This window comes from Mus musculus, chromosome 18 (assembly GCF_000001635.26).
Source record: "Mus musculus strain C57BL/6J chromosome 18, GRCm38.p6 C57BL/6J".
Lineage (NCBI taxonomy): Eukaryota > Metazoa > Chordata > Mammalia > Rodentia > Muridae > Mus > Mus musculus.
This window is the reverse complement of record NC_000084.6, coordinates 71,666,044-71,678,899: the sequence shown is the minus strand read 5'-3', so window position 1 is coordinate 71,678,899 and position 12,856 is coordinate 71,666,044. Positions and strand designations below refer to the sequence as shown.

The following is a 12,856-nucleotide window of genomic DNA, read 5'->3' as shown; positions in this document are numbered from 1 at the left end:
TGATCCAGTAATAGAGATGCCAAGAAATCCCTTTGAGGGGAGGAGTCCCTCTGTCTCTGTCTCTGTCTCTGCCTCTGTCTTTGTCTGTCTGTCTGTCTGTCTGTCTGTCTGTCTGTCTGTCTCTCTCTCTCTCTCTCTCTCGTGTGTGTGTGTGTGTGTGTGTGTGTGTGTGTGTGTGTGTGTGTGTCTGATGAGGAGGAGGAATGATGCCAAGCGTGAGAAAGAAAGAGGGGTTCTAGATGGAAACGTTCTTGTGCTGTTCACAATACAGGGATGAATGCAATGAGCTAAAGCTGGGAAGAGACTCATTTGTACACTTGAATGAAATCAAGGCTAAAGCTTTCTTGCTAAATTCTGCCCAATGAGTCTTTTCCTCCAACAGATAGAAAGATTCACAATCAGTGGTGAAGTTAAGCCAGGAGCTAAGGCAGAGGATATTTAGAAACAGAGTGCCTAAACAGAGGATCTCTGAAAAACATAAAGAAGTGCATTTGAAATAAATGCACGCATTGTTTCCATGATGGTGGAATTTGAACAAGATATTTTGAGCAAAACAGACTTTGTTCTTTCACTCCAGATCATAATTACCTCTCTGACCCTAAAGAACCTCTATGTTGAGATAAGAAATAGACTCAAGGGCCTAAAAGCACAAGTGACCCTAAGAATAAAGCATTTTGAGTATAGTTATATTATTATTATTATTATTTATTTTAACATAGACACTTAGCCATCTGGGGATAAACAGTAAATTTACTATTACTTTAGTATTTTTGGCTAAAGTTAGAGCATGAGTGCTTGCATGAATGTATCTGTGCTTACTTGCTATATACATTCATATTTTATGGGATTGATTTGTTTGATCTATTTTTTTCAAATACCCATTAAAATCTGTTAAACATACCTTAAATTGTGGCTGTACTGGTGGCCAAGTGGATAAGATCTCTGGCTGCTCTTCCAGAGAACCCAGGTTTTATTCCCAGTACCAACATGGTAGCTCAAAACTGTGTAACTCATGAATTCAGATGAAATGGTATGAAATGAAGAGGGAAATCCCAAAACATGAAAGAATATCACTATGAATCTCTTCTATTCCCCACATACGTGATGCATTGCTTTTTTCCTGCCTCCTGAATCTGGTCCTCAAATAATGGCACTCTAATTCTTCAGAGATGTAGTGTGGGCTGTGTGCACAGATGGTGGGGAGGCCAACTATAAATATGAATTAAGCAGTGAGGTTGACCATGGTGTGAATAACATAACCCTCTCTATTTAAATTTAAACAATAAATGGTCAACACACATTTTGAGCCACATTGTGACCCTGCGTAGCACAGCTGTTCAGCTTTTGAGTACTCATAGACCTGTGGCTCAGAGTTACCCTTGGCAACCATAGCAGTTTGCTTCTTCCTCAAATGAAGACAGTAACCTGTTTATCCCAGATTCCATTTCCATAAGCCTCAAGAAGTTTCTTCATTCTCTTATCTATAGTTATCTGATGCTTGTCTTTTCTTTTTCCATTGGGGAATAAAAGGGGATTGCAGTAATAATTCAATTAAAGATATGTTGTTTTTTATAGAAAAACAAATTTGGCGAAAATGATTAAAATGTATTTATTGTAAAATATGAAATATATGTGCGATTTTCACTAGATCAAGATCCCGTGGGTAGCATTTTAAAAAATCATTATAGCATTTTGAGGCTCCGTTAATAAAGGTACTTGGGTAACACTGGTACATATGCATGGGGCACACTGCAGGATTTAGACCAATCATATGTATTCCTATGGACAAAGGATGAACCTTGGCTATTTAAGAGTTTGGTGAACACCAGGAATACATAGCTACATCATGTAAACAGTGGCCTATACAAATTAAATACAACTCTTTAAGTGCATTAATAATCTCTCCTCAGAGCTGATGACAGAGATATATATCTTTTGTTACTGTTTGTTTCAATTAATTTTGAGAGTGGGGTGGGGTTGATGTAAAGGGTATTGATAAGAAGTCTTTCTCCAAGTAAAATCGAAAACAGAACCAATAACACTATTTAGCAAATAACCCGGACTTGGATCTGCTCAGTATCATAAAAATAAAATAATTCATCTTTTAGATTTTTCAGTAGCCAGATCTGCATATATGTAAACATTTTCTAGGTTCTTCTTTGTGTTGCTGATCATGGTGAAATAGTTTTTCAACTGAGCCTTGAGTCCACATCTACTAGACTGGACTGAGATGAATATTAAATTAAGAACTCCATAAAGAGATATTTTTTGGAGATGGTAATAGTTATTTTGGAGCTAGAAAAGGGGGGAAAAGGGCAGAAGAGTGACAAATGATAAATGCATTCTTTTTTTCTATTTATTTGTTATGACTCTAGCTTCTTCTGGGGTATATAAATTCTCTTCACAGTACACCCAGTAGATCACTGGAAGTAGCTTTCTAGTCAAGGACTGGGGATTGTGTGACTAATAATATACTTACAACAGAAGATTATGTAATCTGATATGTATTTAATGGAAATATATATGAAAAGAATAAAATTATCATGGGAAGAAAAGATATGCTCCTTATATTCTAGTGCAAAAATGCCGTAGGAGGAAACTGTATGATCACAAACAGAATTTAGTTTTAAATTTCTGAATGTATTGAACAAACAAACTAGAAAAAAAATAGTGTGGGAGTCACATGCTAATAATGCATGTTTTCTAATGCATGATTTATTTTTTCTCTTTCCAGTGTAAGTTCCAAGATAGAGTTTCACTGCAGTATAGGAAATAAATTGGTTCGGCATTAAGAAAAATGAGAGCTTTTAACAATTACATCTCTTCCCCTGGAAAAGGTTACCTATTACAAATGATATTGCATTTTCAATATTTTATCAAGGTAGTATATCATATAGTCTGGAATTACCAAAAATATTTTGCTGGTCATGAACACCAACACATAAAATCATAAACCCGTGGTATTTTCTTTTGTAAATTGTTATGAATCAAGGTGAGGAACAATTTATGGATCCAAACAGACAGGCGCCATGTCTATGTGAATGCTGATGTAACTGCATGCCAACCATGAGCCATGGTGGTGTACATTTCTCAAGGTTGAATTCAACTCATAAAGTCACAGGCATTTATAGAGCATCAAAATCGTGTTCAATTAGTTACAACACTCCGGGAACTGTTAGAATGCAATTTTTTCAGTTTAAGGACACCTATATAGCTGTATCAGAGAGCCTGCAACTAAAGCTAAAATACACATACTCCATCACAGTAGCTGCTGGTGGCAAATTAAGTTGAATCTCTCTCTTAACCCGAGAAACGACTGCAGTGTCAATGCTTCCTTGTAGTTAGTAGATGATCAAACTCTTCCAGGAACTCAGGGACATGAGAGGATTCTACACAGTAACACGAAGGCTAGAAGATCAACTACCATGCATGTCACCAGATAGTTGTCTCATGCCAAATCATCTGCTAGTTAAAATGGCAATATGCTTCTCCTGAGTTCTTTCATTGAGTTCAAATGACTAAAAGTCCAACGTAGCATTATGAAATAAGTTCCTATCGTAGTGATACTACAGAGCTCAGCATTCCTGTAGAATTATACTTTGTAAATAGTTAAAATTAATTCTAAGCTAAGAAAATACAGAACCAATTTTTCGAAAGAGCTACTAACTGAAAATATTAGCTTCGTCATATATGGCCATAAATTCAAATAACTAAAATGCTATGTTTTGCTTGCCATGCTAAAAATGAAAATAAGATTAAATTTGGGTTCACCACCCATCCTATTTAAGTCTCCAGTTTCCATTAGAAGTGTGGACACTCAAGTTAACCATTGTCCAACATGGTATATGGATTTGGTTCAATTTGGTCATTTACCCTGAACAAGTCATTTGAAAATGGGAGATGTGTGCATAGTCATCTTTATGTTCTTATTTGGCTTCTTTACACCCATTGGAAACATACTGAGAAGTTCTATACATCCTAGGTTTATTGCCAAAGCTTTCCAAGGCTCCAGTTTCTCAGTTGTAAATTGCGAAAGGGAATTGACCCAAAGAATTAATGTAGGGACTGGGGAGATGGCTCAGTTGGTACACCATTTCCCCCAGAATCATGAACACTGTAGTCTGGATGCTCAGAAGCCACACAAAAATGAACATACAAACAAACAAACAAATACATAGTAATGGACATTTGTTATCCCAGAGATGGTGTCAGGACAATGGTAGAAACAAGCTGATCGCTGACCCTACTGCTAGCCTGGTCTATGGGGTGAAGTTCAGGTCAGTAAGAAATCCAGTCTTAAACAAAAGAGGAAGGGACATGCTAATTACACTCAGATTGTCCTCTGCTATGTCCTAATCACATATACACAGATATATGTACCCAGACACAAGCACTCTCTTGCAGACCCTAGTACTCTCAAAAAGGTTTAGACAATAAATGTGTTTTAAAGGAATTTGGAGGCTATAAATTGATACACAAATGTCGACTGTGGAATATATTTTTTCGTTTATTATTTTTCGTATATTATTTTTTCGTTTATTGCCCAAAATAATTATTGGGGTAAATAAAGTAAAAGCTTTCGTTTATTGCCCAAAAAACTTATTGGGGTAAATAAAGTAAAAGCTTTATTTCGTTATCGTCTTCTACCTTCCAAGGACATAATTAATGAACAAATGTTTTAATACTTAGGCTCACTTAAACTGAATATTTTTCTGTTCAGTTAGCAATGTTATGTCAAAGAAAAATAAAATGATTGCTAGTAGAAAGATTTCCAGGTTAGTTTGCCATATAATTTTAATAAGTCTGCCATCCAATTCAACATAGGCAGAGACTTCTCAACAAATAAAGGCTTGTCATTCACCTTGTCCTTCATCCTGCATGTGCTTAAAACAAGGAGCCAGTCCTGTGCTAATCAAGTGGATATGCCTGTATGGTAGGCTTTGACATTAGAAATGAATTCTGAAATGATGGCAGTGCATTGAGATCAGCAATAACTGTAAAGCATACAACAAGGGAAATGTGAGAGACTCATAAATATTGATCACATCATATTCTGGTGGTAAACACACCAAACAATGCTATAATCTGCGGGTTCTTAAAATGATAAATATTGGGAGAGTAGGAGAAAATGTTGATTCTTCCATAGAATCCAAATGTTTTTGTGTATTTTATATTCTTACCTCTTACTTACAAAATAATCACTCATTTTAGGTAGCTACATCTACAGATAACACACACAAAACAAAGATATCTTAAATAATAATTAATATGTATAATTACACATATAATTTGATAGCCACATTTCCAGCTATATCGTTATTTATTTTAAATTATTTCTTTTATGTTTTTAAGATTGTAATAGAATGACATCATTTATTCCTTTGCTCTCTCCAAAACTTCTCATAAAACTTTTTATCTCCTTTTCAAATCATAGTTTCTTTTTCACGTCATTAATTGTGGGCACATATCTATCTATCTATCTATCTATCTATCTATCTATCTATCTATCTATCTATCTATCTATCTATCTATCTATCATGTCTGTCTATCTATCTATCTATCTATCTATCTATCTATCTATCTATCTATCTATCTATCTATCTATCTATTCCTGAATACATATGTAGAGCTTGCTCAGTCTATATAGTGTTACTTGTATGTATGTTTTCAGTGCTGATCATTTGATACTAGATAATCATATAATGTACTCTCTCCTAGAGAAGACTATTTCTTCTGCTCTCAGCATTCCTTAGTTATCTGTAGTTCTTCATCTACATTAACATGTCTATTGTATTCTTCATTAAACTCATGTTTAGACAGCCATGATGGTGAGAGTGTATGCTTATGGCTTCTGACATTCCTAGGAAATATAAACTCATGGCAATCTCTGATCCTCTGTACCTCATAGTCTTTCTTCTCCCTCTTCCATGATGTTTCCCAAGCCAATTATGTGCAGCAGTTGTTTTGTAAATGTGTCCTTGGGACTCATCATCTATTTATTTTGGTTGGATGTGGTTTTAGGTAATGGTCTCCTTCTGTTGCAATTAGGAGTGTCCTTGATTCAGGGTGAAGGATACACTTATCTGTGCATTTATGGATAACTATTTTAAGTGTATTTAGGGATTATGCTGGATAACAAAGTAGTGGTTGTAGGCTCACCTCAAAGATCCATGACTTTACTAAACCTGAGTAGTTGGCTTGGACTCCAGTACCTCACATGATTTCTCTCTAGTTGGGTAGATTTTATGTTCAACGGAGAGCTGTCTGTTCCAATCAAATTATGTATGCTACTATTTAACACTTAGGGTACTTGTGCCATGATGGCTATTGTTGGGATTCATACATGTAATAGACATGTAAGACTTTTGGTTGCTTTCCTCCATTGAAGCATGCAGAGTACCTTATGGTACCATGAAACCAACAATTCAAAAGAGTGTTTCTCATACCTTATCTAGGAATTTTTTCTTAGACTTTGGCTCCTAAGGGGAGCACAGTCTGCACAGAGGAGAAAAATCTATCAAAAATTGTTACGTACATAAGTGTGTATGAATAAACAGAGAATTATGTGTATTGTGAATTTTTGTTAGCAGTGAATAATATGAATTTTATGACTGCTACACTAAGGTACTGGATAGAGTATTACCTGGATCAAAACTAAGGATTAAGATGAGCTACAATCCTTAAAAACTAACTTTAATTCATCTCAAGTTTGAACTGTTCTTGAAGAACCTTCAAACCAACTGGCATTTCTACATATGTAACCAAAAGCACAATGAAAACACTGAATTGGATCACTCCATTGAAACAAAGGCTGATTAGGTATCAAAATGCAAGGCTAAGGCTCTGCTCAAACTTCTCAGGAGACGCTATATCAGGCTTCTGTCAGCAAACACTCTTGGCATCAACTGTAGTGTCTGGGTTGGTGGCTGCATATGGAATGGATCCCCAGGTGAGGGAGTTTCTGGATGATCCTTCCTTCAGTCTCTGCTCCACTCTCCTTTAGGCATAAGCAATTCTGGGTAAATGTTTTTGAGATGGATGGGTGGCCCTATCCCTTAACCAGGGGCCCGTGCCTAATAGAAGCAGATGCTTGCAGCCAACCATCGAAATGAGAACAGGGACCCCAATAGAGGAGTTAAGGGAAGGACTGAAGGAGCTGAAGGGATTTTCAACCCCATAGGAAGAACAACAACATCAACTAACCAGAACCCCACCCCCACCCCAGAGATCCCAGGGACCAAACCACCAACCACAGAATACACATGGAGGGACCCATGGCTCCCACTGCATATGTAGCAGAGGATGGCTTTATCTGGTATCAATGGGAGGGGAGGCTCTTGGTTCTGTGAAGGTTGAATGCACCTGTGTGGGGGAATGCTAGGGTGGAGAGGCAGGATTGGGGTGTGGGTTGGGGGAACACACTCATAGAAACATAGCAGAGGGTGGGATAGGGAGGTTTTGGAGAGGAAACCGGAAAGAGGATAACATTTAAAATGTAGATAAATAAAATAACCAATAAATAATTTAAAACACAAAACAAACAAACAAAACACCAAAATGTAAGGCTATTTCTCATTGTAGTTGGGATACCAGAGAGACACAAAATGTTGAAAAATAAAGAGAGTTGTTTTTGTTGTTGTGTTTGTTTGTTTGTTTGTTTGCTTTTTCTGGCAGTCCAGATGATGGGACCTTTGAACTGATGCACTCTTTCTGGATTGAGCGGGAGGGAACCCTTGCCCTTCAGAGAAAAGGGAATTAAACAGAAACCTATTTTAGGAGATTTACTGGGAAATGCTGAATTTAGGCTTCTATTTACCAAATGACAGGCTTTCTCTTTGCTGGATCAGAGTCCTTCTACGTATCATAATAGTACCAGCGCTACCATTTTGTGCGGCACATTTTAGACTTAACATTGATATCTATATATTGTCTGGTTGAAACATTTAGTCTTTTTCTTCACAGTTTATAGATACCCAGGAGTCATTTCATCATTAAATTGATGACTAGAAAGGAACTCTGCAGTTGGTGGCCAGAGTATCCTTCATGCTTACCCCTATTTCCTTACCCAAGGGACTTAAGTTATTCCATGTAGGGTTGCATTTTGGCTTGCCTGACATGACCAAACACCTTTAAAGACTTATTATTGTCCTAGGAGACTGAGCGTTTCTAAATCTGCAGCGTCCATACTAAGTTTTAGGAACCAAAAATAGACACCTGAAGTGGGTCAACAGTAATGATGTTGACTAGGCCCATGACTACGTCAGTCTCTTATGTCTACTTATTATAGCTGCTGACTTCATGACACCAGATACGGGTCATCGAGTTAGAGAATTTACTACACTCCAGTGGTAGTCACTTGATCTTTCTAAGATATTGTTTCTAATTGGCTTCCTCAAGTGTTCTACTTTTATACATTGAGTGTGTGTTCAACCTGATGGATTTCTTTCAGTACATGATCACTTGATTGAACCTTTTATGTGAAGGATGCAATTTAGTTGACCTGAACTTCAAAAATAGTTCCATCGGGTATCGAATTCCTGAAGCTCATCGACAGACCTCTTCCCCCAAATTTTTGTGTTCCTGATCTTTATATCACTCCTCAATCTTTAACAAATTAGCTAAACCACAGTGTCTGCATGTATATGTGCTGCCTCCTTTGTGTGTATATGAATATGCCTGGGTGCCTTGCCCTCTGTTTGTGTGTGTGTCTATTCCTCTGTGTGTGCATGTATGTTTCTGTATATCTTTATCTATATTTGTGTGCATGTATGTCTATTTCCTTGTGTGTGTGTATGTATGGGTATGTATGAGAAAGACATAGAAAAAGAGACAGAGACAGAGAGAGGGATGGAGACAGAGAGAGAGAGAGAGAGAGTGTGTGTGAGAGAGAGAGGGAGAGATATTCTTGTTGAGGCTTGCCATGATCTCTACACTAATTGTTTTTTTTTCCTACATTATAAATGCTATAGAATCCACAAGGTAATGTGGCCAAATGTCAGGGAGTCTAACGACATAGTCCAGAGGGTTCAAAATACCTGTTTCCTCACAAGAATGAAACTGTTAAATTACCAGGTAAATTACTGCAAAAGGCATGTGCGGCCTAAAAATCTCAAATTCTGTTAGTGTATATAGAAGAGTAATATATAAAATTCATCCTCACTTGTAGAACATATGTGATGATGTTTCTCCAAACATTTTAGCACTAAACTCTTCCCTGGTATAATTGGCCATGCCATCTTTACTGATTTTATCTCCTACTCTCTAGGCATACGTGTTTCACCAGAGCATCCCAAGGAGTTGTCATTTCTTGCTCAGTTGATCTCACTAAAATGATGTTATGAGTATAATGGCCAAGTAAAGTAGATTGTGTACTAAGTGGATTGACCAGGTCCCTTTGGACGATGTCAAGTCTGAACAGGAGAGTTAGCAGAACCCTGGGGCATGACTGTAAATGAATAGTACTTTTCCATCCTAGTAAATGAGAATGTTTGATTATCTTTCCTGGTGAGGCTGAAAAAGCACATCACTGTGGTTAAAAATGTTTCACTGGAGGTTATGGTAATCTGCTGTAGATGAAGATATGGCTTCTAGCACAGCAAACATAATATGAGCCACATTTAGCTAAGTTTGTGGTTATTCACTGCTCTAGGCTCTTACTAGCTTGTGATGACAGGATTGCTGAATTACATTAGAATATGATAGAAAATACCATTTTTTAGAATGTTCTGAGAGCCACTATTCTTTGTTATTTTCCCAGCATGTGAGACAATAGGGTAATAAGTACAATGAAAATTGCAATATTGAGATATAAATACATAGCAGAAGAGATGTTTCATATGTAAATTTTAGAATACTTTTAGTAGAATATACCTTTTATAAAATAGACCTTAACTTACAAGTCAAATGGAAATGGAAATCAACATTAATATTTTAACCAAGAAATTATATAGAATTTTTAAAATTAAAGTATGTAATTGGAAATATCAGACAAGCAGCAACGAAAACTCCAACATGCAAGGCCTTTGGCTCCCAAACTACTCGGATTATTGTCTACTCCTTCAATCACTTAAAATGCCTTAGGAGGTAAGCTTTTGGCTTTTTATTTGAATATTTTAATCTGAAGAATAATTTTAAAACGTGCGGTATTTTAGAATATAGGAAAACATTTCGACAGTTGTAATCTGTTCTACCTAGGTAAGAGACCAACACAAAGGAAACAGAAATCACAAACCAAAATAACATTTTGAAGAACGAGCTTATATCAAAGACTTGTTGCTACAACTGTAAAACATTCTCTTTACCATCAAGATAGTATGGCCTAGAATATTTAACTCTTTTCATTTCATAGATGGAAAGAAGGCAGATATCATCTATAATACCAAATGACTGTAGTGGTGTAACCAGGTTTCACAGTGATAGAAACCTGTCTTGAGTTTGCCAAGTGCTAGGCACTATATTAAACCCCAGCTTCTTAGTAACATAGAACCTAATTCATTCCCTACAATACAATATTGGAGTTAAAGTCAACCTTTGTGGGTGAATAAAGTCTTTCACTGAGAGGTGAACTGAATGCCCAAGGCCATATAACTAACTTTGGAGGTTATCTGACTTTGAGTTTTATAAACTAGTCCATCTATGAGTCTGATCAGACCAATGGGTAAAGTTTAAAAGTTGTCAGAACAGATCTGGAATGTGTAATGAATGGTTGCAGCCTTAAAAAAGTTGAGACCCACTCTACAGGAGTAGACACAGGATGGTGAGTCAACTCAGAGGTGAACCATGGTTCCCAGCACTGGCCTTTGGTTGAGTCGAACATGGTTTATTGTTACTGTCTCATATGGAGAGATTTAGATCTGCTTTCATGTCTCTAATGAAAGAGTGCTTTCCTGCAAGTACCTTGCCATCCATGAATGGTTGGTTTAACAGTTAATGAACTTGAGGCAAACATATTAATTAATGATTTTAATTAATGTGCAGGGAACCTCTAGTGTTTGTTAATTGCTCAATAGTTTTCAAACACTTAGGGAAGGTATATGCAAGGAGCTAAATGCAGATTAGAAATGGCAGGTTCTTTTTAAGGAAAGTTTAATTATTTCAACTAATTATCCTTAAAGTGTAACAGAGCCCATGTTGATTGTGTTCCATTTTTTTTATCCTAACCATATCTTAGAAAGATAGTAACACCATTTATCACAGAAAATGAAAAGCCTCCTACTGTATTAAAATACTTTTTTACTTACAGTTTTACTGTGTTTTAAGTGAGTAGCTGGCAGTAACAAAATTCTCTTTTTAAAAAAGAAAGTGCCAAATCACCAGCATACAATTCTCTCAATAAGAAGGAGGACCAACGTATGGGTGCTTCCGTCCCTCTTAGGAGGAGAACAAACTACTCACAGGAGTAAATACGGAGATAAAGTGTAGAGCAGAGACTAAAGGAAATGTCACCCAGAGACTGTCCCATCTGGGGATTCATCCCATATACAGTTTCCAACCCCAGATACTGTTGTGAATACCAAGAAGTACGTGCTGAAAGGCGCCTGATATGGCTGTCTCCTGAGAGTCCCTACCAGAGCCTTACAAATACAGAGGCAGATGTTAGCAGCCAACCATTGGACTGAACACGGGGTCCCTTGCCATGGACCAGGCCTAATCGGCCCCCATCAACCCGTGGGAATCAGAGGTTCGGACAGATGGGCATAGAGTCGGCGGGATTGACAGACAGACTCGGCACAAGGGAGTGTGGTTCTGAATGTAAAGTCAAATCGAGCATCAAACTTTTTATGCAGAAGAAAAGAGGGAAGTTGGGTGACACACTGGCAAGGTACAAAAGGTTACTGGATTCTTATACAAAACAAAGGAATGCAAACATGGAAGAACTGGCAGGAACCAACTGGGATAAATTTCAATGTTAACAACTGGAATAAAAAATAGCTCCACCTAAGGTCCAATTAATCTTAGAAGCCAGGGGCAAGGGCTTCATGCCCTTGCCATAGTTCCTACTCTAGTCTATTGTATAGTCCACCTTCCCCCTAGGCCATTGTGAATACTAGTTTGTGTATGGGTGTAACTCAGCTATCTATAGTTCTAAGTATCTACTCTGGTTCCTCTTTAGGTCACAAACTTCCTTCTTCCTAGATAATGGTATATTTCTGTGTAGGGCAGTGACTTAGCTATCCATGCCCAAGGTCGGATCAAGGACTGCCTAGAATCTAACTTAGCTATATGTCAAAATATCAATCCTTAGGAGCACTTGTAATAAAGGAATATTAAGGGAAAGCACACAGATCCATTTACCAACTAAAGCAAGGACATTGGAGCATTCTTTATATAGGATGCAACGGTTCCAGGAGACTAAGTTTCCATGAACTTTTCACCTTGGGACAGCGCCCAGGTTTTCAGGGCCTGCCATGCTTGTCACTACTGGAGTGGATGTAGCAGTCTCTAATAGAGGAGTTAGAGAAGGGACTGAAGGAGTTGAAGGACTTTGGAACCCCATAGGAAAAATAACAATATCAACCAACCAGACCCAGCAGAACTCCCAGGTACTAAGCTATCAGCAAAGGAGTATGCATGGCTCCAGCTGCATATGTAACAGAGGATGGCCTTGTCATCAATGGAAGGAAAGGTCCTTGGTCTTTTGAAGAGTCCATAAATGCCCCAGTATAGGGGAATTGAGGATGGGGATGTGGGAGCGGGTGGGTGGGTGGATGGAGGAACACCCTCATAGAAGCAGGTGAGAGAGGATGTGGTAGGGTGTTTTGGGGAGAGAGGGAAACCAGGAAAGGGGATAACACTTGAAATGTAAATAAAGAAAATATCCAATACAAAACAAGAAAGAAAATGGACAACTGCTTTT

The 12,856-nt window shown here is 37.6% G+C and overlaps 1 protein-coding gene across 2 annotated transcripts in view; it reads left to right on the top strand.

The window, feature by feature from the left end:
- Nucleotides 1-12,856, top strand: part of Dcc (deleted in colorectal carcinoma) — a 1,097,616-nt gene that overhangs the window by 672,329 nt on the left and 412,431 nt on the right. The gene's annotated exons all lie outside the window — the stretch shown is intronic.